Source organism: Lissotriton helveticus, chromosome 2_2 (assembly GCF_964261635.1).
Source record: "Lissotriton helveticus chromosome 2_2, aLisHel1.1, whole genome shotgun sequence".
In the NCBI taxonomy this organism is placed as follows: Eukaryota; Metazoa; Chordata; class Amphibia; order Caudata; family Salamandridae; genus Lissotriton; species Lissotriton helveticus.
In genome coordinates, this window is record NC_136060.1 from 122,174,434 (window position 1) to 122,198,664 (window position 24,231).

A 24,231-nucleotide genomic window follows, 5' to 3' on the forward strand; every position below is an offset into this window, starting at 1 on the left:
TAGAAACCATCCTTTCATGCTATATCTTTTACTATGAGTTTGACTGGGTTCTCTCTCCAGGTTCACCCCAGATCTTTAACTTTGCTTGCCTTCCTTCACTGAACCTGTTTGTACTGGCTTTTAGGACTCTGTTCACTTCTCCCCTGCAAATCAGTGGTAAAGTGTTTGTGTTCCCCTTCTAAATATGGTAAAAATAGCCTACACCTGATTAGTACATGTAATTGACTTGCCAGTCCCTAGTATATGGTACTACATATACCCTAGGGCTTGTAAATTAAATGCTACTAGTGGGACTGCAGCACACATTGTGCCACCCACTAAAGTAGCCTTGCAAAACATGTGTCAGACCTGCCACAGCAGCCTGTAGTGCAGTCTTAAAAGACCATTTCAACCTTGCAAAATGAACCTTTTGCCAGGCCTAAACCTTCCTTTTTTCTACTTATAAGTCACCCCTAGGGTAGGACTTAAAGTCTCATAGGGCATGGTATTTAAAAAGTTGAACATTTGTTATCACATTTTACATGTCCTGGTGGTGCAAAAGTCCTGAAGTCATTTTTCACTTTTATAAGGCCATCTCTCCCATAGACTAACAATGAGTTATCCTACTACAGTTAATAAGTGATAACTTCCTTTTGGGTGCAGATAGAAAAATGCTGTTTCCATTCAAATTAATCGTAATGTACAATACTCTTTAATAGTAAAGATGGTTTTTAAGTTGTTATTCTGAAAATGCCATGTTGAGGAAGTCGACATTTTCTGCCAAAACCAAACTTGCCTTCCTGCCAGTGGACAAGGCCACATGACTGTGACTCTTTTATGGTGTTTTGTGTATTCCTTCTGAAAATAGGGATAAAAGGCCATTGGGTGTGCGACAGTGTGTTGCTCTCTTGAGCAGGATGTCCTGGGGATTTTACTCAGCTTTCCTGAGCTTCAAGGAGTAGCCTCAGGAATTTGTCCACTTCTTCCTGACTTCTACAGTCTGTTGCCCTGCCATTGACAAATGCAACTCACACTTAGCCCTGCTAGCTGTTCTTTACCCTAGACAGTTTGGAGCCAAACCGAGGTAAAGGGGAAGTTTAGACAAGAGGGGCACCCCCACATGCATGTTGGCACTGAGGATAAAATTGGCACATTCAGAACCTCTCATCAGAACACTCCTGGATCTATGGAAGGTTCAGAAGTAGGACTGCCCTGCTGTCTGAAGAAGTAATACTGGATCTGCTTGTCTTGAAGCCTGGTTGCCCAGAAGGGACTCCAACGATCAGTTAGCTGACTTCCCGTGTGGGCTACAGGGATACAGCAAGCTTCCAGAGTCCTCCCTGCAATAGCTAAGCTGACTAGTATCAACTGGACCTGCCTGAACCTACCTGAATCCAAGTCGTTGCCTCTGCTGGAGTGAGTCATGATCACCAAGAGGTGATCCCCAGGCAGCCGCGGCCCGTGAATGGAGTTCGGTGGGGCAGGGAGGCGGTGCGGGGGAGGGGCAGGGTGGGGGGTGGTAAACAACGGAATATGGATAATTGCAGGTAAGTAAACAATTTAATAAACAAAATGAATTTCGTAGCGCGCCCTGCTTCGCAAAATGCGATGCAGCGCGCGCTATAAAATAAATAAAACGAATTTCGTAGCCCCTTGCATCGCAAAATGCGATGCATCGCGCGCTACGAAATTCATTTTATTTATTAAATTGTTTACTTACCTGCAATTATCAATATTCTGTTGTTTACCACCCCCCACCCTGCCCCTCCCCCGCACCGCCTCCCTGCCCCACCGAACTCCATACACTGGCCATGGCTGCCCCCAGGTACTGGACCCTTGGCTGACATAAGAGTGCACTTCTCCTGAACTCAAGGGTACAGCTGACTAACACCTACATCAACCCTAAAAACAAGGGAAAGGAGGGGAAATTCCTAACAGACCATTTATACAACGTCATGAACACCCGAACATCCCCAAATTTAATTTTGTCTGGAGACTTCAATCAGTGCATTCTGGGGACTTCAGCAAACAACGATATTCAGGCGCAGTCTTATCATTGGGATATCCCGAACCAATTATTTAGCAGTCAGTTCAAGGCTTCGAAGGCAGCAAAGGCACTACTGGAAGACCTAGAACACATGGGCCTGAGGGTCTTAAACGGAAGATTCGTAAAGGATTCACCATCTGTGGCCTCATTCATCTCAGGCACTACTACCTCTCTTATTGATTACACGTTAGTCTCCCTCACGCTATTTCATCACGTTTTGGGCTACAACTTAGGAGACAAGGGTGAAAGCGACCATCGCCCGCAAGAGGTCAGTTTAGGAGCCTTCCCAGACGATATTCTTCTAAACGCTACTGGGCCGCAGGACAGTTACACCATCAACCTTAAACATATTAAAACGTCAGTAGCAAATACTGCGGAGGTACTTCTAGCGGCAAAAACCCAACTGACCGCCTCAAACTATCCTTCCGGCAATATAGTAGCAGGCTGGGAACAATTTATGATGGAGTTTGGGAACAATTATTCGACAACTGTACGGCATTTCCCACAACCAGCACAGGGTGCTACAAGGAAGATCTCGGGCACCCAGAAACTGGCTATGAAATCATACAAAAAAGCAATTAATAAAGCTTTAAGATTGCTAAAGAAAAGTCCGGGGGATGTAATGCTGCTAGCACGGATTCACAAGCACCGAGCGGATATCAAAAAACTGAAATGGGAAATCAAAAGGGCTAACGACGTCGACTTCTGGGCCAAACTCCATCATGCATCCATGGGCAACAACAGCGCCCAGTTCTGGTTGATTATAAACAAACTGCTAAATCCAAAAATCAGCGGCATAACATCACACATATCGAAATCTTCTTGGGAATTATTTCTTGATGAACATTTTAATTGCCAGGACAGGAATATAAGGGGGCCTCTCAATTTTCTGGGTGACAGACAACCGCAAATTCGCTCACCAAGTGAAGACTTCATTCTATTATCCTCCGCGGCTCAAATCAGGAAACTAATCTCCAAAGGTAGAAAAGACGGCGCAGCCGGACCAAATGGTATTCCCCCGGCCCTCTTCAAACTTGAACCTGATTACTGGGCCGACAAATTGATCCCCCTCTATTTGTCACCAACTCTGGGTGCCTTCCCATTTCATGGAGGGGCTCGATCATCTCACCGATCTATAAGGCTGGGGACAGACTTCTTCCAAAAAACTACCGATTGATTGCACTCCTTGACGTTGAGGCCAAATACTTTGCAGGACTCCTATTGATCCATCTGCGAGAATGGGCTGCAAACCAAAGCTTAATACCATCCAGCCAAATGGGGTTCTGCAAAGATATGGGGACAACATCCAACTTGATCGCCATCTCGTTGCTCATTGACAAGGCAAGAGCGACCAAGCAGGCTCTCCACCTCTGCTTTGTGGACTTTAAAGCGGCCTTTGACAATGTCAACCGAGAAATCCTATGGCAAAAACTGGCCTCCTGGGGGATTCCCTTGCCTCTTCTAAACCTTTTGATTGAGTTGCATACAAACACATGGGTCCAGGTAAAGCTTGGGAACAGCTCGCACCTCTCTAGGCGCATTCCGACCACAAAGGGCCTAAAACAGGGGTGCGTGTTAGCTCCAACTCTTTTCAATCTTTTTACAGCCGACCTGCCACCTGCCTTAGATGCCTGCAATTCGCATGCTCCGCGGTTAGGAGGCAAAGGGCTGTCCAGCATCTCCTACGCTGACGACGTGGTTCTGGTCAGTCACACGAAAGTTGGCCTTCAAAACCTTATCAACACGCTTCATGGTTATGCCGTCGAAAACCAACTAGAAGTGAACATTAGTAAAACAAAAGTTCTTTCTATAACCAGAAGCAAAAAGTCGTACACTTGGACGCTTGGTTCGGATGCAATCTCAAACTGCTCTGAATACAAATATCTTGGGATCCAAGTCGATAAAGGTGGCCGCTACCAAAACCAATTAGAGGCCATCAAGAGGAAAGGCATGCTAATAGCCGTGACATTGAAACAGCTAAAGACCAATCTGACTGGTGAGACTCTACTTCCACTATTACGAGTAGCCAAAACTAAAATAGAGTCATCAATCACGTATGGCAGCGAGGCTCTAAGAGGAATTGATGCTAAACTTCTGGACACAACCATTTCAAAGGCCTACAGACTTCTTTTTAATCTACCATCCTATACTTCGCAGGCCCAGATTCGGCTTGAATTCGGGCTGACGTGCCAAACGCTTGCTCGAAGAGCCTCATACATCAAGTGCTGGCACAAATTAAAGAATTCTCACGAAAATACCCTGAACCGACAGCTCTGGCAAGACATGCTTACCACACCACGAATGCCGGCGAAAAAATACCTAGAGGAGTCCTTGTCCATCACAGGACTGAAAGACCTTTGGGAGACCCCTGTATCACATGCGCAATTCAAGCGCATAGTGAACAAGAGTCTAAAGAGACAATCGCATGTGGAGGACAAAGCTTTGCTCTCTCATAGGCGTCATGCCTGGATGACCGTGTGCACATACAGATCACCGGGGCTCCAAGCATATTTTGGTCTGGGGTATGGCTGGAAAACAAAAGAGGCCTTTTTTAAACACAGGCTGGGGATTCTACCCGCCATTCCTCATCTACCACCATGGTTGAGGCAGAACCATGGGACCAAATGCCGGCTCTGCGGAACAGGAATTGAAGATTTGGAACATTTATTGTGCATTTGCCCGAGGCTGAATGAGGAAAGAGTAGCTCTGCTGAAAACAGCTTTCAACGAACTAGGAGTCCGCTCATGCAGACAAGCTGTCCTCGCTTGTTTTGATCCTGGCCTCCCGCCACTAAACGGGAAGCTAGTTAAATTTCTGAAACTGGCGGAACGGAAACAAATAACCCAGGCACTTGCCTAAGTGGAAACCCGGGACAGGACCAAGTGCCTTGAACATTTTTCCCTGCGAGGCATTACTGTTTTTTATCTTTACTATTCGATTAATCATGAATTTCTGTTTTTAAGGTCTTTTAAACTTCTTATGAGATTGTTTTATTGCTCTTTTTGTAACGGTTTTTATTAACCTAAAACAATTAAGAATTACTTACTACTTACTACTTACTTCCTGAACTCAAGGTGAAAATATAGACGTATTGGGCTCCTTGCGACTGCGAAGCATCCTCTTTGTGCGAAAAAATTACTGCCAACATGAAACTCCTTCAAGACCTGCACTTTGTGCTGTCAGCGACACCCTGCATCAACCACCAACACAAACCACCAGCAAGGACTGGCGCATTGCATCAAAACAGCAGCAGTCTGCGATGTCCGACCTGCTCCTTGCACAACAAATTACCTCCTCAGGGTTCCTGCAAATGGGAACCTCCACCTGCAGTCCCTCACTTGGACTTGGAGTCAAGAAGGTAAACTCTTCAGCAGAACTAGCGTGGTGACTGTATCCGACCTCCATCATGGTCAGCCCAACTTTCACCCAGTCCAGCATGACCAGAGAACCATTAGTGGGCCTTTGTGCTTTTGGTGCTATTTTCACTTAAAACATTAAAAACTCATATTCCTTGTTTGATTGATTGGATTTTTGTCAATTTGATATCATTTTATTTATTAAAATTAACTCTGCTTTTTGTAGATTGGTTTGGTATTTTTCCTTCGTTGTGTTTTCTTATTATTACTGTTTGAGTATTGCATAAATACTTTACACATTGCCTGTAAGTTAAGCCTAACTGCTTTGTGCCAAACTACCATAGGGTTATGCATAGATTTATTTAGTGACTATTGCAATTCACCTTGACAAGGACTGTGTTTATTATTTGAGTGAGGCTTCCATGCCCTCTCAACTTATAACCCAATTTCTTACACTAGAGAAAAAAACATTTTTTTGACAACAAAAGGAATTATCTCAGTGATGTCTGGTGATCCCATTTTTATCCACAGTACAAGTTTGGGAACAATGGAAAGGGGAAAAGCAGACTAGAACCCTCAGTCAGGCAAAGGTCTGATAGTCCACTGTTGATGAGATCACATAAAACATCACCAATGACATCAACATTGGCATAATTGCTATGAACCCTTACAACATAATGAAATATCTTCATGATCACGTCAAACATTTTTTGAAGGCACATCACCCACTAGTAGGAAACATTTGCGAAAATGTGGCCCTTATTTACAGTATGGAGTAACTGAGCATAATGCAACAGCTCGAATAAATTCTAAATACGGTGTAGAAACTGCAGTCTGAATTCCCCCTAAAATACCATCTTTATGGTGTATGAAATTCTGTCGGGGAATTCTCCTAGGTTAAGGGTCATCCACAAATTGTAGCATACTTAGATCCTTCAACCCTCTAAATCAGGCCCGCTGTTGTTGGCTGATCAACATTAACTGACCTCATTGTTTCAACTTTGGCCAACACAGAACCTTCCAACTGCATGATTAGCTTTGACAACCATTTATTAGAATATCTTGCATTGTTTAGATACTCTGGGCCCCAAACAAGCACTTGCTAATTGAGGTCATGGGCACAGCATCACCGGAGCACACGTTATGTGCCACTGGGCCTACTGCACACAGTCTGTGGCATGACATGAGTCTAGGCCTAGCCCAGTTCCTGTGCTGCTGAGATATGGTTACGTGCAGCGGACTCCTGGTAAGGGGTCTGGCCACGAAGTGATCATCGTGCAGTTATTAACCAGGCACAGTCACACTTGGAATTTTCTAGTCTCAATTTTGTTTCAAGATTATCAAAATATATAATCTTCAAATTTTCAAAAGGTATGACGGAATTAACTTCATAGGTTAGAGGGAGATGGGAGGTGACTCTAGGGCTAACCACAGCTGAAGAGCCCTGGTCATTCTGCTGCAATCAGACTGTACTGACCTCCCGGAAGTACAGGCACAAGTTATTGTTTTTTAAGTAGTAACAGCATACATATTACACTCCAGCAACCTTACATAGATTTGACACAACCCAAAAATCCTGAATGCATTAGATGCAGCACCTCACCACACCACACCATTTTATGCATCGTGCACAGTATTTTTCAAGGTATGAGTGCACTGGCGGAAGGCTGTACTGTAATCACTTCTGGTGCCCTAACATGCCCTGCATGTGCATGATATGCTGGCCTGAGCTAGATGGCTGGCAGCAACAGTGCTGCTGTCAGCTAAGAACAGGGTGGCATTACACTGGGCACATATTTCCTACCCTACAATCGGGGTATGACTGCTAGACGTGACGGAATGCCACACTATTGCAGATCACTATGCTTCTTTGCAGCACACAATAGCAAGGCCACGAAACACACGGTGGACACTCAGGGAGTACCTTAGTAAATGGGATTTTAGAGAAGAGGGTACTACCCTACAGGGAGACTGAGGCTTGTCTGAACAAGCTTGAGGAGTGCATGATGTATGAAACAGTGTGAGTGCTGTCCACATTTTGGGGTCGATTAGGATGGCGGACGGAAGAGCCACCGCGGCCCGTGAGTAGGCGGAAAAAGCCTTTTCCGTGTCCGCCTGCCGCGGATACTCCGTCCGCCATATCAGGATAGGAAAACGTGTCAAATTTCCGTCCGCGACGGAAAAGCACGCTCCGCCGGCCAACTACACACGACCACGCGGCGGACGTAACACATCCGGGCGCTCCGCCGTACGCACTGACGTCTAAGACCGTCCCCCCAATCAAGATGGCGGAAAACACCCATAAAACCGCAGCGGAAAAACAACCTGTCTGAACACGGCGGAATCCCCACAGCGAACATAGGTGACACAGCCGAGATACCCACCGCAAGCTGACCACCACCATGGACCCGGCGCTACACGCTTTCCCGATGCTCTTCGCGATCCACCACGTCCTAGTCATGGCCTACTATGGACGACGACGCAGGTAAGGCACAAACCATTGGCTGGCTGGAGGTGAATACCAGCAAGGGACGTGACGTAGGGAGGGGGAGTGTCATGTTACCGAAACCACTGATGAGAAGCAAATACGAATACACATTTGTAGTACGCAAGCAGGAATGACAACGACAGACCACGAGACTTGATAGACTACCTTTATTGTACAAAATAGGGGTTAAATCACAGTGTATGCGTGAGCATGGGCAAAGTGGGCACCAGAGCAGGTACAACATAGCAGGTAACGAGAGGGCAGCATGCAGTATCAGAGCATCAACAGGGCATTGTGCAGTACAGAGCAGGTACATCAGAGCAGGTAACGAGAGGGCAGCATGCAGTATCAGAGCATCAACAGGGCATTGTGCAGTACAGAGCAGGTACATCATAGCAGGTAACGAGAGGGCAGCATGCAGTATCAGGTCATCAACAGGGCATTGTGCAGTACAGAGCAGGTACATCAGAGGCTGCACAACTACGTGTCCCTACCAACCCGTCACAGGGACCACAAGAGTGCCACGCAGTTCTCAATGGACACACCATGTGAAGTAACATTTGAGTGAAGTGTACAGCACCTCACATCACAGAATCAGGGGGACTGCGTGAACTACCTGCCTCGGACACACTGGCAGCACCAGCAACAGGAGTGTGAGACACAGCCACAGCCCGAGTGACACACACATGGGCCACGGACCCAGACACACTGGCAGCACCAGCAACAGGAGTGTGAGACACAGCCACAGCCCGAGTGACACACACATGGGCCACGGACCCAGACACACTGGCAGCACCAGCAACAGGAGTGTGAGACACAGCCACAGCCCGAGTGACACACACATGGGCCACGGACCCAGACACACTGGCAGCACCAGCAACAGGAGTGTGAGACACAGCCACAGATGTAGTCACTGACACGTGAGCCACTGACCCAGACAGACTGCCAGCACCAGAAACAGGAGTGTGCAACACAGCCACAGATCTCCTAACTGACACGTGAGCCATAGACCCACATACCCTGCCAGGATCTGCAACAGGAGAGGGCACAACTGACACTGTGCCACCATCTGATACATGAGAGTCAACTGCACCAGCGCCACTGGGACAACTGAAATGATGAGCCACAGGGCTGTATGGGCCAGGAGGCAGGGTGGGCCTGGGAGCTGGGGATAGCTCACCTAGAGCCAAATCGGGGTTGGCAGGTGTCAATGGTGTGTGTCTGCGTTTCTTAGGGAGGTGTGAGTGCACCCTGGACAGGACTGGACTGCCAAGTGGTGGGGACTCCAAAGAATCACCACCCAGCATAGGTGGAGCAACTGCTGCCGGGGATCTGGTTTCGGGGGACGTGCTGGAGCCTGCTTGTCGTTTGCTCTGTGCCTGCCGCCTGGACTCGGAATGATGTGTAATGGGGGATGCAACAACAGGGGACACCCTCCTCTGCTTCTGACTGGCCTGGATGGGAGTGGAGGTATGGGGGACTCCGCCACGGAGACATCAGTTTGGCGTTTAGTAGAAAACATCAGCCTCAGTGCAGCCAGGGGTGAAGTATGCCTGTCCTTGATAGCGCCATTGTCCATGCTAGATGCCTTGTCCGTAGGATGTGCCTTATCCTTAGGTGGAGTGTTGTCTCTGGATGTAGCCTGTGCCCTGCTCGCCGCCCTGTTCCTGCCAGCAGGCTTGTCGTCTGTGGTGCACCTGTCTCCAGCAGACACCTGCTCTCTGTGTGTGTCCCTGCCCTTGGGAGTGGTCCTATCCACTGCTGTGGGCCTGCTCTTGGGAGTCTCCCTGCTCTTAGTAGGTGCCTTAGTCTTCTCACTGTCCTTGGGAGTGTCCCTTACCTCTGCTGTGGGCCTGCTCTTGGGAGTCTCCCTGCTCTTAGTAGGTGCCTTAGTCTTCTCACTGTCCTTGGGAGTGTCCCTTACCTCTGCTGTGGGCCTGCTCTTGGGAGTCTCCCTGCTCTCAGTAGGTGCCTTAGTCTTCTCACTGTCCTTGGGAGTGTCCCTTACCTCTGCTGTGGGCCTGCTCTTGGGAGTCTCCCTGCTCTTAGTAGGTGCCTTAGTCTTCTCACTGTCCTTGGGAGTGTCCCTTACCTCTGCTGTGGGCCTGCTCTTGGGAGTCTCCCTGCTCTCAGTAGGTGCCTTAGTCTTCTCACTGTCCTTGGGAGTGTCCCTTACCTCTGCTGTGGGCCTGCTCTTGGGAGTCTCCCTGCTCTTAGTAGGTGCCTTTGTCTTCTGACTGGCCTTGTCCAAGGAACAGTCCATGGACATGTGAGTATCCCTTGCCTTGGGAGTACCTTTCGTGTTGAATGCCTGTGTAGCTCCGGAAGGCATGTCCCCCAACAACACTTGTGGATCCTGTGTGTGTACTCCAGTGCATCTGACGTCGTCTACGTGAACAGATTTAGCTGATCTAGGGGATGGGGTCTGTGCCCTGCGTGCCCTGACGTGCTGTCTGACGCTGCTTCTAGTGCAATAACCTGTATTTGAGTCCTGCTCAGAATAATCACTACCCCATGAGACATCCAGCGGTGTAGATGGGGAAACAGAAGTAGCACCCTGTTCATTCGACTGTACTATTGCAGACGACACACTGCTTGCCAATGACTGCACTGTCCTGTGTAGACCTGCAAGATCGCCATGCATCCCTTCCATGAATGCCACCACCTGCCCCAACTTCCTATCATGGTCCTGGAAAGCATTTGTCATATTGGTCTGCCCCACACACAGCTGTCGCAGCAGATCAACGGCCTCAGCACACAGTGCATTTTGGCTCACCGTGGCAGGGGCAGCGGTGCCTGCACCGAACGCCACTCTGCTCCCCCTACTCCTCCGGCCACGAACAGTACATGGTGCAGTTGGCGGAAGTGTGGGCCCTGTGTGCTGTCTTCCGACAGTAGGTGATGAGTGCCCACTCCCAGTCTGTTATTTACAACAAGGGGTGGTGATGGACAGAGTCTCTGAATTAAGCAGAGTACTCTCACCCAGTCAAGAGATCAGGGCTAGATCCAACACCGTTTTTTAGCTCATTGCACCATCCCAGTTTCAGAACCTGGCTGTATGCAAATTAGTCTGTCCCTGGCCCAGTGCATCATGGGAACAGGGCAGACCAGACTACAAAAGCCAATTCTTACACTGGGAAGGAAACAAGCTTCCGGGGACCGGTTTCTGCCATTTCAGGCGTCTTCGGCCCGGCTTGCTTGAATCCTGATGGTGCAATGAGCAAGGGACTCACATCTGAGTATACCCTTCCACGCTTAGGGTGGACAAAATTATTTACAACAAGGGGTGGTGATGGACAGAGTCTCTGAATTAAGCAGAGTACTCTCACCCAGTCAAGAGATCAGGGCTAGATCCAACACCGTTTTTTAGCTCATTGCACCATCCCAGTTTCAGAACCTGGCTGTATGCAAATCAGTCTGTCCCTGGCCCAGTCTGTGACAACAGTGCAGGCTCACCAAGAGTGTCCGACGAAGAGGACGATGGTGTCTCCACATGCGAGTCCTCAGGGACGGTCCTGTCCCCCTCTCCGGCGCTGGCCTACTCCGTGTCAGTCTGCGTGTGTGCGAAGTCTGAGCCGGACTCATTTCCTCGGCTACTCTCCACCGTCTGTGGCTGAGTGTCCTCTGTCAAAGCTGAAATGCACAGAAAAGATGTGTGAGTCATGGGCACACTCACGTACAGAAGGAACAGGATAGCCAAATCACATAGCAGACAAAGGTTTAGGAGCCCTCATCCTGCACATGGCCCACCCCTACCAGTCATCCTCACATTTTCTGCCATGGGGCCATGGACCACTAGGGGATGTGCTTTAACACTCAACTACTAAGCAAGTGGCGTGTCAACATGGCGGACCTGGATGTCAAATGAGTACCACCCAATGGGACCAAAATGGCATCACAGGCATACATACGCAACACGGAACTCAATAGTGTGTCTGTGCACCAATACATGCATAGCACTCACAAGTTTCCTACACAGACAGTATGCTCACCGCTAGTTTGCTGTTGATCGGCACTCAGACGTTCGGCCAGTTCAGGATGCGTCACTGCAATGATACGGTGCATGAGAGGGGTCATGGAGCTTCGGGCCAGACGGGGCGTCCTTGGAATCAGGCCCAGTGTTACTTCCGCTACATTCTTGCTCAGCCTGGAAATGTCGTCCCAGCGTTTGTGGCAGTGTGTATGTCGTCTGTTGCACACCCCCAATGCCCGTACTTCCCGTGCTATGCTCCTCCACAGGTCCTTGCGAAGGTGCAGCTTGACCTACCATGATGGGAGACAAAAGGGTTTAAGTCAGTGGACAGGTGGCCTGTCACACACATAGGGGCAAGACGTTACTGTCAGCAGCCATGCACAATCAGGAACATATGTCTAGCCCACACTACACAGCTAAGATAGAAATAGGCCTGATCATTTGGCCCCCTCATGCACACCAACATGTCCCACACTGCACTTACCACCCGTCCCGGTGCACCGTAGAGGCGTCCATAGTTGCGGAGTACACCGTCAACGAGGACATCAAGCTCCGCGGCGGTGAAGGGTCGAGACCGGATCTCTTTGCCACTCGACATGGCAAGATCACGGAGTATGGCACTAGAGCAGCAGTCGGTGGTCAGCTCAGCAGCAGCAGCAGGTCGAGGTGATGGTCACAGGCAGCAGTCGGTGGTCAGCTCAGCAGCAGCAGCAGCAGGTCGAGGTGATGGTCACAGGCAGCACTGGTCCCCAGGGTAGGAAGTTTCATTTTGGCCAACACACATATATAGGGCCCTCAGCACGTGTCAGTGGCATACGTCGCCAGCAATTGGTCAGCCCTGGAAGCGTGATCGTGAAATGGGCCAATGACTGGCCCTGTTGTTGCGGTGCACAGCTTCCGCTACTTGCGATTGGCCGTATGCGGCCAGCGTCCCTCTTCCCATTGGCTGCATGTGCAGGGACCGTCACGGGCACACATCGGCAACCGCACGTGCAAGCCTCAGGCACGGATGCTTCAGTTGCAACAATGTACTATCACTGGCGCCTCCATGGCGGTGCACGTACACAGCGGGGGAGGTGCAGGCCTATACACCCTGCAGATGTACTCAATGGACATGCCAGTTCATGACCCCCCTTACAGTCACCTTGCATCATCCACCGTACACCGGCCGGAGCGGCCGGGCCATGAGCAACCGCCATGCCCGGCCATGAGCAACCGCCGTGCCCGGCCAAGAACACAACCGCCATGGCCGGGCACGGCGGTTGTTCATGGCCGGGCACGGCGGTTGGTCATGGCCGGGCACGGCGGTTGCTCATGGCCGGGCACGGCGGTTGCTCATGGCCGGGCACGGCGGTAGCTCATGGCCGGGCACGGCGGTTGCTCATGGCCGGGCACGGCGGTTGCTCATGGCCAGGCACGGCGGTAGCTCATGGCCGGGCACGGCGGTTGCTCATGGCCGGGCACGGCGGTTGCTCATGGCCGGGCACGGCGGTAGCTCATGGCCGGGCACGGCGGTTGCTCATGGCCGGGCACGGCGGTTGCTCATGGCCGGGCACGGCGGTTGTTCATGGCCCGGCCGCTCCGGCCGGTGTACGGTGGATGATGCAAGGTGACTGTAAGGGGGGTCATGAACTGGCATGTCCATTGAGTACATCTGCAGGGTGTATAGGCCTGCACCTCCCCCGCTGTGTACGTGCACCGCCATGGAGGCGCCAGTGATAGTACATTGTTGCAACTGAAGCATCCGTGCCTGAGGCTTGCACGTGCGGTTGCCGATGTGTGCCCGTGACGGTCCCTGCACATGCAGCCAATGGGAAGAGGGACGCAGGCCGCATATGGCCTTTGGGAAGTAGCGGAAGTTGAGCACCGCCATGGCGGCGCCAAATATGTGATCTTGTCAGACGCTGCACCGTGATGTGTTGTGTGCAGTTGCGTCATGAGGGATGTGAGCGTGATTGGGAAAGGTCATATGTCATACAATATAGCATGTGTGTCCATACAATGGCCATCGGTCGGCACACAATGGGCAACAGATGTGCATTTGTACGTGTTGACGTCGGGTTTGACCCTACAGACGTTGTTACATCTTCACAACTACACAGTACATCACGGCTGTGTGGCCAATTAATGCATCTGTTGTCAGTTTCTTGTTGTGTCGAGGTGACTACAGTGGTGGTGGTACACATGCATTCCGTGTATGTGATTTCTACGTTGTGTCACCATGCATGTCATTACCGTATGCACATCATTATTGGTGGTGGCATTTGTGCTTGATGACATGGCGTGTGTAAACTTATCGTTTGTGTGCATGCAGTTGCATGAGTGTCTGTGATGTGTCTACGATACATTAGGGTGAAGACTGAAGTTTTGTCAGTAAGGTACACATGTGATGGAGTTGTACACGTATGCGTCGTTTGTTAGTTGGCCAAAGTAACATCTCTCTCCCACACAGGAGGGCTCCAAATGTGCTTCGGCCATACACTGTGCTGGAGGATATGGTAGACGAGGAGGTGATTCGGAAATTCAGGCTGGATCGACGTCGGTTGCTGGAGCTTGTGGCTCAATTGTCTCCTCATCTGCAGCCACGTAGAACGTATCCTGGCTCGTTTACACCCACTGCAAAGGCCATGGCGGTACTACATTTCTTCGCTACTGGCACATTTCAGTATACAGTTGGAGGTGCCGGGGGGATGTCACAGGCCATGTTCAGCACGGTTCTTCGGGATGTGTTAACAGCTATGATGCTGTACAAGGATGAGTACATACATTTCCCACGGCCGGAAGAGTTGCCAGCTGTCAAAGCTGGTTTCTATGCACTGGGCCACATACCTCACGTTGTGGGCTCAATTGATGGCACGCACATCGCGCTCATTCCACCACGGGCACGCGAACAAGTGTTCAGGAATCGCAAACACTTTCATTCGCTGAACGTGCAGGTGGTGTGCCTGGCGAGCAACATCATCTCCCATGTGTGTGCAAGATTTCCTGGATCCGCACATGACGCCCACATCATGCGGACCAGCAATGTCCCACGACTCATGGCAAATCTGCCACCCGGTCAAGCGTGGCTTGTTGGTGAGTGTGCAGTGGGGACTCTTGTGATCTCTGTGTTGCATGGGGTACCCACCATATCTTGTTCTGATGTTTGTCTCTGTCATCCCCCTACATAGGCGACTCTGCTTACCCAAACCGGCCCTGGCTCCTCAGTCCCCTACGTAATCCGAGGACGGCGGGTGAAATGCGGTACAATGAGGCACATGGAAGGACACGGAGAGTCATCGAACGTACCTTTGGACTGCTCAAGTCTAGGTTTCGGTGCCTCGATAAGACCGGAGGGGCCCTGCCTTACTCACCAGGAAAAGTATGCAAGATCGTGATTGCCTGCTGCATGCTACACAACCTGGCAGTACGCAATGACATTGAACTGCTGTTGGACCCTGAAGACGAAGGAGTTCCTCGGCCTCCCATCCCACCCATGTCGACTGATGAGGATAGTGGTGAGGAGGAAGGTGTGGACCAGAGGCGCCAGCTCATAGATCGCTACTTCCCTTGAATGTGAGTATCTACCTCTAGTGGCGGTTGACAATGCCTCATGTATGTTTGCTGGTGTTGTGTGGATATGGGGTTAATCAGCTGGGTGTGGTTTGTGATGGTTGCACATGTGTGTCTTCATGTCTTTGGACATAGGAGTGTCCATGATGTGTGTGCTCCCATCCCATGCTTGTGTGATGGTTGTCGTTTGTGTAATGTTGCTGTGCATTGTGTTGTGATGTGTGTGAATCTCTTTACTGACGTGTGTTTGCTGTCTCTGGTTTTCTCTAGGTCACTCCCGCAGCGCCATGATCATGTGCGACTATGATCCCTGTACCTGTTTACGTCTGTATCTGATGGCAATCATGTGAATAAACATGGAGGCAAAACATCATTGTGTGAGTAAATGCAATTTATTGACAGGTTGTGCTTTTGTGCTGGTGAATATTTACAAGTAAGTGGGGGGGAGGGAGTTGGAGTTGAAGGTAATGGCAGATGAAATGTCCGTGCTGACACCACATTGGGGGGTGTCAGGCTAGTCCAGCAGACCAGTGGCAATGATTGTCTATGTGGGACAGGATGCTTTGCAGGGTGAATGTCTGGCACAGGCAGTGGCATTGTCATGGTCGTCCCCTCTTGGAGCGTGTGCCTGGCGCTCCAACACTGCTCTCAGCCACTTCCTGCCTCGGCCGCCCCCTCCGTCTCTGAGGTGGTACAGAGTCAGCTGGGAGGGCAGGTTGGTGATGGGCCACATCCGTCGCCAGGGGCTCAGGTGGTGGTGGCGGCGGTGGAGGCGGAGGTGACGGGGGAGGCGGAGGTGACGGTGGCGGTGGCGCTAACACACTTGGTGGAGGGGGGGGGGTTGTTCCGGGCAACCCATTCCCTCCACATCGTTGCCTGCTGGCCCATGATCAGCAACATCTGGCCAAGGATGCCAGAGATTTTGCGCTGGACGTTGGTGTTGTCCACTGAGTCCTGGTGAACACGATCAGCGTTTGCCTGGGACCGGTCGTATGACGCCTGGCACCTGGCAAGAGCTTGTAGGGACTGTGCCACTGGCTCGGGTAGCTGTCCTTCCTCTGCACGGCGGTGTGTGGCTCGCCTGATTGGCTGTTGTCCCGTTGCCTGTGTTTGTGGCCCACTCACCCTGCTTGTGTGTGGGGCCGTTGGACCAGCGTTGCGCGCTGGGTTATGCTGGGTGGCACCGGCAGGAGTCGTGGTGCTGGTGGTAGTGGTGGTACTGGTGGTACTGGTGGTACTGGTGGTACTGGTGGTGGTGGGGACTGTGCAGATCACAGAGACAGGTGCCGCTGGAGTCACACATGCGACGTTGGTCGGTCCCGGGAGTCCCTGTGAGCCAGATGGCCCTGGCTGCGTGCTTGGTCCCGCTCCATCCTCCGCCCCGGAGCTGACTGTGTCCTCGTCACCAGAGAGTCCTGTAGGTGTGGGAGGCGAGGCTGGCGGCCGGGTACTGCTTTCCCCAGTCAGTTGACGATCACCTGAGGGACAAGATCGAGCTGGTCAGTAATTTGGACAGTACATGGTTACATTGATTTGTAGACATTTCTGTTTCCTGTCGCACACACCCCACCCTCCACCACCACCACCACCACCACCCTCCCCGTGAACATGGGGGCCTGTTGGGAGTTGTAGTTTGGGCCTCTCACACACCCCACCCTCCACCACCACCACCACCACCACCCTCCCCGTGAACATGGGGGCCTGTTGGGAGTTGTAGTTTGGGCCTCTCACACACCCCACCCTCCACCACCACCACCACCACCACCCTCCCCGTGAACATGGGGGCCTGTTGGGAGTTGTAGTTTGGGCCTCTCACACACCCCACCCTCCACCACCACCACCACCACCACCCTCCCCGTGAACATGGGGGCCTGTTGGGAGTTGTAGTTTGGGCCTCTCACACACCCCACCCTCCACCACCACCACCACCACCACCCTCCCCGTGAACATGGGGGCCTGTTGGGAGTTGTCGTTTGGGCCTCTCACACACCCCACCCTCCACCACCACCACCACCACCACCCTCCCCGTGAACATGGGGGCCTGTTGGGAGTTGTAGTTTGGGCCTCTCACACACCCCACCCTCCACCACCACCACCACCACCCTCCCCGTGAACATGGGGGCCTGTTGGGAGCCATGGACATGTTAGTGTGTTGGTGTCCAACGTGCATGGGTTGGGGCGTGGGGGATGTTTCTTCTCAGTTGTGTGAGCCTGACCATGTCGTGCTGATCGTGGTGCTTGGTTTGTACTCACCAGTCTCTTCTCCTTCGTCAAGTCCGTCTAGGCTCTCTGGGTGTAGTATCACCAGCACCTTCTCCTCCCAATCGGTGTAGGGTATGGGCTCCGGGGGTGTGCCACCGCCAGTAAGATTGGCTCTGGTGAAGTTTTTCGCTCGGATGCCCTTGACCCTGGTCTTCAGGTCATGCCACCGCCTCTGAATGTCATGCTTCGTCCTCGGCACAGTCCCCGACGCATTCACCCGAGTGACGATCCTGTCCCACATGTGGTTCTTTTGCGCCACGGTCGTCTGCTGGACTTGGGCCCCGAAGATGTTGGGCTCAACACGGATTATTTCATCTACCATTACCCGCAACTCTGTCTCCGTGAATTTCGGTTTTTTTTTGGGTGCCATGGTGTGTGGTGCTCAGTGTGTGAGTTGAGTGAGTTGGGAGGTGCAGGTGTGTGGTGTGTGATGTGTAGGATTTGTGTGGTGGGTGTTTGTGTGGTGGGTGTGGTAGGGTGGTGGGTGGGTGTCTTCTATGTGATTTTATGTGAGTTAGCAGTGTCTCGAATGGCCCTCTTGCTGGCAGCAATGCTGTGGTGCAAAGGATTGTGGTTGTGTGTGGGTGTCTTTTTGTAGTCGTGTCTCAATGGTTGTTGCGAGTCAGGTGGTAGGTGGGCGTGTTGACTTGTGTGCATTATTGGATAATTGGGACGTGTCATGGTGGCTTGTGCTTGGGGGGGGGGGCCTTGTCAATGTTCGTATGTTTGCTTAGGACTTGCGGTGCACTTTCTGACATTTGTTAGGCGCTAGGGATGTTGTGCGTGTTGGCCTTCCGCAGTGATGCTGTGGTTCTCGTAGCATTGTTTCCGCCGCGGACGTGGATGGCTGTGAGTTCCGTGGTACGGGCGGATTTATCCTAATTGCGGCCACGGAGTATTCTCAGGTATGGCGGTACATGTTTTATTTTCCGCGGTCATTTCCGTCCGCGGCAGTGGTTGTTCATTGGACTCCGTCCGCCGCGGACGGACTTGGTTGTGTTCCGTCCACCGCGGACGGTGTTGGTTGTGATCCGTCCGCCGCGGTCGGAGTTTCGTGACATGAATATCCTAATCCCAACCGCGGTTTCTCCGCGGCGCAGCCGGGAGTAAAATTTCCCCCACCATGGCGGACAGTACCCATTTCCGTCCGCCATCCTAATCGGCCCCTAAGTCTTTAAAGAGAGAGAATCTATTGGCAAGGAGGGGTTACATTAGCTAGGATATGACAACTGACGACGAACCACTGAAGGTGTACAGTTAAATTTATTTGGAACTTTTGCCACACTTGGGGCCTCATTTATCAGGCCTTGCGTCACTTTTACGCCGCCGGTGCGTCACTTTTTGTGACGCACCAGTAGCGTAAAAAATGCGCCTTGTTGCGCCATATTTAAAAAGTGACGCATTTGTAAACCCCTGCGCCACATTATACCTGCGCCAGGTATAATGTATGCAAGGGGGGCATATTGACGCAAGGAAGGGTCGTAGAAGTGACGCAGTGAAATCTATGAGATTTCACTGCGTCACTTTTAGGACGCCGTTGCGTCAAAATCTTGCGCCTGCCTCACAGCAGGCGTAAGACTGACGCAGGCCCTTTCACATGGGGCTTGCCCCATGTGAAAGGACGCATTGCTGGAGTTGAGTCACTTTTGTGACACACTCCAGCAATGCTTCACTTTTACGCTTACAGATACGTCAGAAATACTGACGTATCTGTAACTCCTTGCGACACGATGCGTCATACATTAAATATGACGCATCAGGAATGTCGCATGGAGTGCGCACTGAGAAGTGACGCATCGCTGCTTTCACGCAGCGATGCGTCATTTCTCATAAATGAGGCCCTTGCTTTTTAAATTACTCAGTACAGTCACCTATCATTGATGTAACTGCAACTCCACTTTTGTTTTTGTGAATCGATAAAAAATAATAAAACAAAACAGCCCTTTTCAAAAACGCTCCGATCCAGTTTTGAATCATAACAAGAAAAAGTTCTGTGAATACTGGCATTGGTTCTCGAACCCAATGACAAAACTGGGCATCATTTTTTCTCTTCTAGAAACATTAATTGTCCTTTGGTACCCTCACTTTCTCCATAGGGTCATAGGGTCATAGAATACTCCTGCGTTCTTATTGTGCTCCCTCATTGCCTTTTTAGGATGCAGTCTTTGGTGCTTGGAATCCTGTAAAGGTTACCACACCCAAAATGTTCATTTGCTGATAGCCACTCAGGTTACCCAGGTTCAAGGGAGCAGCCCAAAAAATAAATATACCCCACCTGGGCATAAATTCAGGATGATTGTGAGCGATCCTTTTCCCACCATGTGGGTTGTCCTTTCATCCCTCCTCCAGCTTTCCTCTTTTCTCTTTAATCTTCTCTCCTTTCCTTGCTCTGATCTCACCTTATTAGCTCAACTCTTCTCTTTCCTATTTCTCGTGCCTCTTTTTGCCTCTTTCGTCCTCCCATTGCACTTCTCTTCCTCCTCCATGTGCCTTTCCCTCTTTCTGTCCTCACTGCCTCCTTCCTTTGTGCATTTTCTACTTCCGCTCCTTCTTTTGACTCCCTTGATCCTTGTCTCGCCCTTTCTCGCTCCTCCGGTTACCCTGTTCTCTCATTATCTATCGCTGCACATCTCACCTCTCTGCCTAGTCCATATGTCTGTCCCTCTCTTTCTCCCCTATAACTCCACTTGTCCATTTGTCCCTTCTCTCCCCTTCTATTGTCGCCCTCTTATTCATCCTCTTCTTCCTTTTTTTATCTCCCTCTCTGTCTTTCCCCATCTCCCTCCTTTCTTGTTCCTAGACAGCTGTCATAACAAGAATACATTTTTATTAGCATGTTACAAGTTTGAGCAAAGAAAATCCAATTCTTCTTTTTGGCCAATAGCACCCTGATTTGTACCAATAATATTACAAAACATGGAACAAAAACTAAATAATTTAATAAAAGAAAGCTATTAAACAAAAATGACACATTTGGTGTTCTTCATTGAAAAAGGACAAGTTCAGTATAAAGCGATGTGGTTTAAAAATATTTTTTTACACAACTTTAAATGCAGTTCCAGAGTTTTCTACACTGAGCGAAATTTCCTGGTTTATACAAAAATGTTTGCTTACTTTCTGCAGTCTTTAAAGTCTGTTAGGGAATTCAGTTTCCGGGTCGTATGTTTGTATTACGGCAAGGTACAAATTTAATTTAGAATGAAGATGTTGAAAGCTTCCATGAAATGCAGCTTCCAAGCATCGCTCCATCGCAGTCTTCTAAAACAGATGAAAAAGTCGATCAGAAGCAGCTCATTAAAGGGCAGCAGGCAGAGGAAGGCAGCTGCATGCTCGCTCTCCTGTTACACACAGCTTCTGTCCGAAGGGAATAAAGGAATCTAATCCGTGGTGGATGCTGGGGATGGGTCTGACTGGGTGGAACTCCATGTCACTGTCTCTTGCAGGAGATGAAGCAGCCTCGAGAGGTCCTCTATGGGTTGTAGTTTTAACCAGGCCGGTCACCAGTAAGCAGGGTCACTGGAGAGGACCAAATTATGTGACAGAGGTGAGCAAATTATGTAGCAAGAAAAGGCATATTATGCGGCATAATGCGGCACATTTTGCAATAGAATTACTTCATTATTTAATCATTTTTAAACTTGGGAACACTATCTGGGCATTGTTTGCACCTCATTAGTACCAGTTTAACACTCAAATATAGCAATAAGTAACAGAAAGTGACCAGTCAAGTTTTGCAAAAGGCTTTTGACCACATGGCAACACGTATTGCTGCAAATCTTGTAACCTTTGAACCGTTATAGCAAGAAACATTTTTTTAAATATGTAGATTATGTGGCAGATGATGGATTATGTGGCAAATCTATAATTATGTGAAAATCACCTGAGCTGCAAAATACCATAATTCCTGCAGCCCCGCCAGCAGCCGCGGCCCAGAGAGGTTGTGGGGCCCCGTAGCGGGGATTTCGACAGATAATAATGAAAGAAAATTAGATGGGGGCCTTGGGGGCGCGGGATTTCGACAGAAGATGACATGGGCGTATTAATTCTTTATTTAATTTTCCCTCGTCATCATCTGTCAAAATCCCCCTACCGCACCCCCCACCAGGTCCTACTGCCTCACCGATCTTACCTGCGCGGGCCGATGCTGCCTGCCAGCAAGGTCTTTGGACTACATTCCCCTAGAGATCAATCAGTGCAACGAGCGAAGGAGCTGGTGCTGTCTGTCACACTGAAAAGTTCTGGGGGCCATGTAGTATCACCCATTTCCCCCCTCCACTCAAGCTGCAATCTGACCGCTTTTTAGAGCACAAACATCTCAAAGACTGATTAATGGATTTACACCATACCGTTTGAAGCACTACTTTTATGCCAACGTCGATGTAAAGCCATTCTTTGGTTTTTACGGCATTAGAGTGTACTTTTTCCTGTGAGAAATACATGGAAAACTCTGCTTTTTCAATCACCAAGTAATTTCTGCTCTCCTTTGATTTTCCAACACTGGATAAAGTTGCCCAAAATACATAGCATGCAGAAACTCCGATGGATATGCTAATTTGGTACTAAATTTAGGACAGATTTGTAAAATGGTGGCAAAGTAATTAGCAAGTCAAACAAATTAAAACTTTTTCAGTGGGATGTCCAACAGTCCTGGTAGACTACAGAGTTGATAAAGCCAATCTGTAACATATATATGTAAGAATGGATGTTTGACAATAAAAGTATAATCTCAGGTCTAAAGAGAATTTAAAAATATTTTTTTATGGAATACCAACTCAAGAAGAAACATGATCTCCTTAAAAAGAACTGCAAGAAATTATCTAAACTGTTGACCTAACATTAACAAGTAGGAAAATGGTGTTCTTACCCATGAGTATTTTAGTAATCTGGTGAAAATGCTGCAATATTAGCAGGCTGGTGGTTTTAGAGAAAGCAGGGAATCTGAAAACATATATTCTGAATAGATACCTCCAGTTGTAAGAGTTAATGTATTATTATTTCCAGAACAACCAGGGGATCCTTATGCAAGGGAAAGTTTCTTGCATACATACCATTTCCTAATTAGGAACTGTTCTAGAGATACAAATACAACATTCAAATTTATTCGGCTAATTCATATTTTAGGTTTTTGACATTCAAGACCATAAGGATCCCATGCTCCAGCAGACATAGCACCAAGGAAACCAATCATTCCTTTAGAGAAAAGAGAAATCTAATTGTCTGCAAAAGAGAGCTAGGGATGTGCAAAGAGTCTAAAGATAAGAGCACACTTGCACAATAACAACAACAACTGGCAATAAAGTTCAAAGAAGTGAGGAACTGTGTTGGAACTCACTTTTGGAAAAAAGGGTGGAGGGTGTGTGTGTGCGTGCGTGCGTGTGTGTGTTTATGTATATATATATATTTACTGAAAAAAACATAAGTTTCAAGCAGGTTATAGTTAGGAATGATCATTTAAAAAACCATAGAAATTCACTAAAAAAAACATCGGTTTCAGGGGTGTTATAGTTAGCTGGCCATTTCACTTTTACAAAACCATGGAAATTCCTCCTTTATAGTTAGTTTTACTAACTGTAACTCTCACGCCCGCAATCCACTGGTGATCCACTCCTGCTACTACCTGAAGGCTGTCGGAAAACGGTAATCCATGCCATGGTCACCTCAAGGCTGGATTATGCCAATGGCTTGTACCTGGCTTGTCCAAATACTTGATCCAGCGGCTGCAAACCGTCCAAAATGCAGCTGCGAGGCTGATAAAGTTTATCCCGTTCAAGCAGCATGTCTCTCCACATTTGCGTGCACTCCACTGGCTGCCAGTAGCTAGTAGGATAAAATTTAAGGCTCTGACTTTGGCTTTCAGAGCTTTACACGGGAGCTGCCCCAAGTACTTAAAAGCTCCACTCCCCAGATATTCACAGGCGAGACTTCTACGCTCCAGCTCTCTACTCCAACTACTCGTTCCGCGAGTAAGAAGGGCACATCTGGGTGGCAGGACATTCTCGGCCAACGCGGCGAGGTTGTGGAACACTTTGCCTTCTGGCATACAGTTAGCCCCCTCAGAGGCTTGTTTTAGAAAGGACCTGAAAACTTGGCTCTTTACCCATTAGATCAGAGCCATGGACTTCCCCTCTTTTTCCATCTCTCGTGCTGTACGCTTAGCGCCGGGACACTTCCTATGAGGTAACCGTACGCGCTTTATAAAAATCTGTATTATTATTATTATTATTATGATGTCACATATTACATCATTCATGACATGGTCAGTGACAATAATAATGCCTATTCATCATCATGGATGCAGTGAATGAATGGGAATAGACATTGAGAGCATAGACTTTGAGCCTATGGTAATAAATAGGGGTGGGCAGAACACGCGGAGTTCCACTCCATAGAATTCTGCGGGGTTACCAGATTCAGCAGACTCAGTGAGTGGCGGATTTCAGTACGTCATGCTGCTCTTGCACTGATTTTTTGCACTTGGAGCTTGTCGCGCAATAAAAAATCAGCGTGGTGGCACCATGCGATGCACCAAAAGGCGCTGCTTCTTTTTGGCACTCGAGTAGATTTTTCACTTCAG